This window comes from Penaeus monodon, chromosome 10 (assembly GCF_015228065.2).
Source record: "Penaeus monodon isolate SGIC_2016 chromosome 10, NSTDA_Pmon_1, whole genome shotgun sequence".
NCBI classification, from domain to species: Eukaryota; Metazoa; Arthropoda; class Malacostraca; order Decapoda; family Penaeidae; genus Penaeus; species Penaeus monodon.
The window spans coordinates 20,519,435-20,526,934 of record NC_051395.1 but is presented as its reverse complement, the minus strand read 5'-3'; positions in this window follow the sequence as shown (position 1 = coordinate 20,526,934).

The following is a 7,500-nucleotide window of genomic DNA, read 5'->3' as shown; positions in this document are numbered from 1 at the left end:
CCCTCCCCTCCCCGTTCCCTGACCCCACCCCCCCACGACTTCATCTGGCCAAGGAAAGAGCCGTCATCAGGTCGCCAAACGAGGCCTGATCCGAGGCTTCACCCGAGACTCGACAAACCATAAACAGCGAAACAACAAGGCCATTTGTGCCGCGCGAAACAGGGCGCATTTCGAAGAGCCGTAAGGTTGAAGCGGTTCCGAACCCACAGGGCGATCTAATTTACGATCTCTGAAACGAGATCAGTTGCGTCGTGTTCACATTGTCTATAATATGTTCAGCCAGGATCAGCTCTCCTCCATCTCGACCAGCGGCAGTTGCTTCCACTCGAGCTGTGTTATTTGTACTTCTTTTCTTCTCTTTTTTTTCTCTTTTTCGGCGAATTCTGGTTCATCACTCGCACATAAATTTCGCTCAGCGGCATTGAGTCGGATTTTCTTCTGGCTTTCTTCCGCTCTCTCATTGTATCCTCACCTTTGTATCAAAGAGGACTCGCAAGATCCATCCAATTCCGGCCGAGGCATTGCGCCGGTGCCTACCCTTCCTTCTCTTCCCCTGCGCCCCCTCCCCCTCCTCCTCCCTGGTATGCCTCCTCCTCCTCCATCCCCATCTACATTTCCACCTCCATCTACCTCTCTTTTACTTCTGCTTCTCCACCTCTTTCTACTTCTACTTCTCTACCTCCCTCCTACTTCTCCACTTCCTTCTACCTGTCTCTCTTATTCTATTTCTTTTTCATGTTCTTGTTCTCGTTTTTTTTTCTTTTTCCTCTATTTTGTCTTCTTTTTCTTTACTCTTTTCTTCCTCTTCTTTTTCCTCGTCCTCCTATTATTATTTTTCATTTTTTTCTTGTTTGTCGCTGTCATCTTCTTATTTATTGATCTATTTTCTTCTTAATCTCTCTCTCTCTCTTTCTCTTTCTCTTTCTCTTTCTCTTTCTCTCTCTCTCTCTTTCTCTTTCTCTCTCTCTTTCCTCCTGTCAAAGGGCTCTGAGCAACATCCTGGTCACGACGGACGGAAGCTCCCCCTTAGTAATTCGCAGAAAACCTTCACGTTATAAAAGTTCCTCCTCCATATCTTCACCACGGAGGACGGGGTTGAGGAGATAGCAAAGAAGTCTAGGTCGATACATTAACTCTATTACGGGATTTTCGCCGCCCTATGGGAAGAACTGCGCCACTGCACACGTGTCCGGACACAAAACAGGCTTGAGACATTTGCACAAAGCCAGTGGACAAAAACAGGTTTCAGTGTATATCGAAACGTTTTCTTGTTGATTCAAACTTATTCTGTCTCTCTCCTTCCCTGCGCCTGCCCCCTTCAATTTCCTCTCCCTCTCTTACCCTGTCCCTCTCCCTCTCTTCCTCCCAGATCCTCTCCTCACTCTCCCAATACTACTCCTACATACCTTCCTCCTTCTCCAACTTCCTCTCCTCGCTCTCCCTCTCTCTCTTCATGCTCCTCCCCCGTCTCCTCACTCTCCTTTTCCCTCTCTACTTTCTCATACTCTCTTCCTTTCTTCTTTCTTCGTTTCCAATACCTTATTTTTTATACGTTTGCTCAGCCTCGCCAGGAACCAAGGCCTTGTCAGGTCGCGGGATATGTGTAGGGGACAGAGTGGAGGGAATAAGGGTGGTTAGGGGTGAAGAGGGGGTGGAGTGAAAAGGGAAGGGTTTGCGGGGGAGAGAACAGGGTGAAGTTTGCTTCCGACTTGTAGAGGAGAGTGAAAGCACTGGTGGAAATTGAAATGAAGCAGTGGTGAAAGGGCATTGCCGTAAATGTAGTGTTACGTGAGATAGATGATAAGAAATGGGAGAAAAACAGAAGAGGAAGAAAGAGAAGTGGGGAGAGAGGAAGGAATAGGTGCTAGTGAGTGAGCCGCATGGATTTACAATGACGGCATGCCGGCCATTGTACCGCTTCCAAATCCTCATCGTTTCTTTGGAATAGACAACAATGGCGATCATTATAAAACACGGCCGTTTTCGCCCAGATGCCAAAAAAGAACATTTTAACAGTTCTTGCAGAACAAAACCAATTCCTGGGGGTTCTCATTCGCATATTTAGCTCGTAAATGTCTAGGTCATGTGGCTACGAGATAGCTAGTCGACAACATTCGCATTTGCATAAAACGATCGTTGCTTGAGCGTATTTGCCTATTCTTTTGCAGTGTCGCCGTCTCGTGTGGCTGTCACACCTCCGATGCCTTGGCTGGCTCTGGGCGAAGGCTCAGGATCGGAAGGGAAAGGGATTCCGTTCTGCAGTGTGTTCTTTTGCCGCTAATTTGCGGTACAGGCTTAGGCAAATCATGTCTTATGTGAATTGCTAATTACTCTGTGTTCTCCTTTATTTATTCAGGTATGTCATTAAATAATCACGTCGATGTCCTGTCCGCCAAACAAGGAAAGACACCCCTTCTCCTTTTATCTTCTTCCTCTGCCTCTAGAAAAGATTCCTCGCCGCTAAGGATGCCTTGGTAGCAGAAAAGAGACCTTGTTAGCAGAAAGGATAACCTGAAGAAAAAAGAGGATACTCTGATAAGCCATATAACTGCTCACCTGCTGTAGCTACCAGAAGAACAAGAGAATCTGCAGGGGCGCCTGACCCGCCCGCGGCTCTAACGCCGTTCTTATGCTACCGAACTATCACCCGGAAGACGGAACGTCTCCTCTTTTAGCTCCAGATTCATCACGACATATCGCCCATCACCATCTCTCCGCCCTGTTCATCATCCCACCCTGCTCGTGACTCTTCCCTTGTGTGTAATTACATTTTTCCTTCCTACCCTCATCTCCAGCTCACTTCCATCACCCTATCACCATTCTTTTTGAATTAATCATCACATGCGACGTCTTTTTTTCCAACCTTTCTGTTCCTGGCCCTGCGTGTGCGTGCAAGATTTATCTTTGTGCTACTGAAGTCTAGTTGTTTATCATCATTTCCTTTTGTCTGACCTTCATCTTTCTCTTATTTTATTTCGTGTCTCGCGTTCCTTCCCTCTCCTTCCTACTTCCTTCCTACTCCCGCAAGCGTTTCGTCTTCAAGCACTCCCTTTCACTCTAGTCCCCCCCTCCCCTTCCCTCTCTTTCCATCTTTGTGCTCTCTCGTTCTCTGCACATTTTCCTTCTCTCTCTCAGCCCACTGCTCTCCTTCTCTTGCTGGTCTCTCTCTCTCAGCCCACTGCTCTCCTTCTCTTGCTGGTCTCTCTCTCTCGGCTGCCAAATCGCACTGGATTGCTTGCCTGGGTTAGGTCAGGGCGATTCCTGTCATCACTCAGAACTGAACAAGAATTCGAAAAGAATCACTTATTATTGGAAAGAAACTTTACGCAAACATGGATCTTATGGTTGCAATAGGTATTATATCGTATCTCCACACACACAAACACACACATTGATGTGTGTGTGTGTGTGTGTGTGTGTGTGTGTGTGTGTGTGTGTGTGTGTGTGTGTGTGTGTGTGTGTGTGTGTGTGTGTGTGTGTGTGTGTGTGTGAAGGCCATATCCATATGTTATTTTGAATGTTCAATTAGCTGGTTCGATATGAAACACTGAAAACACCAATTCACATTTCTTGAGTAATATAATTTATACAAAATAGCAAATCATGTGGTGAAAATAATGTGAAAATAAATATTGCAAACAACAAAATGGTATATGAGGTACCTCTTTCCCAATCACAAGCTAAACAATCATATGTAATGATGAACATACTTTTCAGTAAACTAGACTTGAGATCCATTTTGATATATAAGGGAGATAATAGACTTCTTCACTGACGGTCGTTATTCCCGGGACCTTGGTGATAGTCCGCAATAATTTATGTCCCTGAGGCTGGCCATCGTCGGTGCAAAGTTTATTTTAAATATAAATAAGCGCCGTCGACCACAGGATTCGGATAACCGAACCGACACCGAACTTCCGAAAACCTACGATCCCTAATTCACACAATCATTATTGTGCAGCGACTAAAACATATACAACAAATTAACATGGAAATCTTCACAATATATATGTATACATATACGTGGGTGCGTGCGTGTGTGTGTGTGTGTATGTGTGCGTGTGTTTGCGAGCGTGTGTGTTTCCTTTTGCAAAGAAATCGTTGGCTCGGGTAACAAGATCCCATCGGAGGAGTGTTTACATTAGCTTCCTCCTTTAAGGTTCCGCGGCCACCACCTTAATCCTTCCCGACATTGCCGTTTTCAGTGGCAACATCCAACCACGGGAAGAATGCTAACGCTAACAATCACCCACCAGTAGTCAACAGCTGCCAACAGCAGGCACCCGTAGCTGCCAACATCGTCAAATCGTCACCTCATCGCAAATGGTTGTCCGATGAGTTCTGGGAATTACAGTTTCAAACTAAATATCTGGGGAGCCACACGTGAATGAACTTCTGTTAATGCCCTTTCCTCGCCGAGGTATCACAACAGAGAAATCCAGCCGGACATCAAATCAAAATGTTAGAAGTCCAAAATCTCAGATGGAAAGAGAGAGGGGGAGGGAGGAGGAAGAGAAAGAGGCGTGATGATTTCTCCCCTTTTTATTTCTTTTCCTTTTTCTCTTTCCTTTTATTTTGGACGACGAAAAGACGGAAGAGGCCGGGCCTCCAGCCTCCGCCGGCTGGACACACGGCTTGACACCTGACCCAGTTTCCAAGGCCACGTCCGGGTCGTCTCCGCGCGCCCTCCATGGCCCACTTCGAGCCTCGTTGTCTGGCCTTCATCACAAACAAGCTCTTGACGCTCGACCCCCGCCCCCCCCTCAAAAAAAAAAAAAAAAAAAAAAAAAAAAAAAAAAAAAAAAAAAAAAATTAACCATCTTGAGTGTGTGTATTCTGTTCATTTTCACATGTTGAGTTTGCTTGTTTTTCAACTCTCTCGCCCCCCCCTCTCTCTCTCTCTCTCTCTCTCTCTCTCTCTCTCTCCTCTCTCTTCTCTCTCTCTCTCTTTCTCTCTCCTCTCTCTTTCTCTTCTCTCCTCTCTCTTCTCTCTCTCTTCTCTCTTCTCTCTCCTCTCTCTTCTCTCTCCTCTCTCTTCTCTCTCCTCTCTCTTCTCTCTCCTCTCTTCTCTCTGTTCTCTTCTCTCTGTTCTCTTCTCGCTCTCTCTCATTCTCTCTTTTATTATCTTTTTCATCCTCTTATTCTCTATTGCTCACCTTTTCTCGCTCTTTAAACACTGCATTACACCTAAATCACCACCGCCATCTAACGCGATCTACCCATCGTCGAACTAAAACCTCCCTACCCACTCTGACTACGCTTAGTAAACCAGAAACACGTGAGCTTATGAAACAACCACCTTCATCACAATCACGCCATTTCCTACCATCGCGAGGAAGGAAAGAACGAAGAATGAGGTGTCTTTCCAACACACCATTCATATACGAAAGTATGGTCAGCGAGCGTGAGGATGGCCGGAGGTTTATAAGATGATGACAAGCTCCAGACGCTGGATACAACACTATATTGGACGGAGATGTAAATTGAGTGAGAAAGTGGGAGAAAAAGAAAGGTAGAGCTGGAATAGGAGAGAGAAAATGAAAACAAAGAGAAATGGAGCGTGCGAGCAAGAGAGAGAAAGAAAGAGAGAGAGAGACTGACTAACAGACAGAGAAAGCGAGAAAGAGAGAGGGAGGGAGGGAGGAGGGAGGGAGGGAGGGAGAGAGAGAGAGAGAGAGAGAGAGAGAGAGAGAGAGAGAGAGAGAGAGAGAGAGAGGGAGAGTGAGAGAGAGAGAGGGGGCGGGGGGCGGACGAAGGGAGTAGGGTGTGTGAAGAGAGAGAGAGAAAGAGAAAGAAAGGTATATATATGTATATATGTATATATATATATATATATATATATATATATATATATATATATATATATACAAAGAGAGAGAGAGCGAGAGAGAGAGAGAAGAGAGAGAGAGAGAGAGAGAGAGAGAGAGAGAGAGAGAGAGGAGAGAGAGAGAGAGAGAAGAGAGAGAGAGAGAGAGAGGAGAGAAGAGAGAGAGAGAGAGAGAGAGGAGAGAGAGAGAGAGAGAGAGAGGAGAGAGAGAGGGGGGGGGGATGTGGGAGAGAGATAGAGAGGAGAAGAGGGGGATGGAATGAAGGAAGGAGGTAGGGATGGGAGGAAGGAAATAGGGACAGACAGACAGAGAGACTGACTGCCTGACAAACAAACAGAGAAAGAAAAAGAGAGAGAGAGACTGACTGACAGACAGAGAAAGCGAGAAAGAGAGAGAGAGAGAGAGAGAGAGAGAGAGAGAGAGAGAGAGAGAGAGAGAGAGAGAGAGAGAGAGAGAGAGAGAGAGAGAGAGAGAGAGAGATAAAAGAGAGGGGAAAGAAAAAGACAAAGATACAGGTAGAGAAAGACGATCAAAAAGAGAGACAGTAAGATAGAAGGAGAAAAAGAAGAGAAAAAGAGAAGAGAAGTATGTACAGAGAGAGAGAGTAGGGGGGAGGAGGGAGAGGTGGGTGATAGTGAGGGTGGATGCCGGTCTCAGTATTGATTTTCTATTGCTGTCCTCCACTCCACCCTCGCATTTTATGGACTCGCCAATCGTACTTTCCATATCATCAGACATGAGTGATTAGCAAAATTAGGTACCATGTTCACTTCATTACCAGTCTTGGGCGCGGGTATCCCGTCTTCTTCCGGTGTTTTTTTTTTTTTTTTTGTCTTTCTTTTTTTCTATGGGAGGGTTGGGTCTTTTATTTTCTGTTTTGATTTATTTGTTGCATATATTAGCGCGCGTGAATTATGCATATGCGCAAAGTGGTGTGAAAGGGCAGTTTGCATGCATTACCTTGTTTCTCTGTTGCTGGTTATCGGGCCCCGGATTTCGCCAGCGCACCCGGAAGGGCACATCGCGGCTCGCATTGTCGTCCCCCAAAAGTAATCATGTTCGCCAGCCCATTGCACGATTGAGCAGGACTTTGCAACCTTTCCTGCAATGTTTGGTATTGATCACCTTATGGCCGGAAGTGCCCCCCCTCCTTCCCTACCTCTCTGCTGGGAACACAGCTAGCTTGACGCCCACCCCCGCCTCCGCCTCCTATCAGTGCCACGCGCCTACGCCGCCCTCCCCTCCCTCCGCCTTCCTCCCTCCCTTCCTCCTTGTCTCCTTCCCCCTTTCCTCCCCTCCCTCCCTCTCCTCTTCCTCCCTCCCATCCACCCCCCTTACTCTTTCTTTCCCCCTTCCTACCTCACTCCCACCTCCCTTCCTCCCTCCCTTCCTCCTCTCCCTCCCCCCTCCCCCTTCCCTCCCTTCCTCCCCCTCCCTCCCTCTCTCCCTCCCTCCCTCCCCCTCCTTCCTTCCTCTGCCCCGGCAGTACGATGCCTTCGCTCCTCAAGTGCATGTGAAGGGCGCCGTCTGAATGCTACAATGGGGTCATATCACTCGGAGATGCATATCAAGACACATGATCTGGAGTACAGAGATAAAAATGGCTGGGTCGATTCCGGAGAGTTGTGGAATGGGGAGAGTAACATGTCTGCCTCTTTTCCTTTGTCCCACC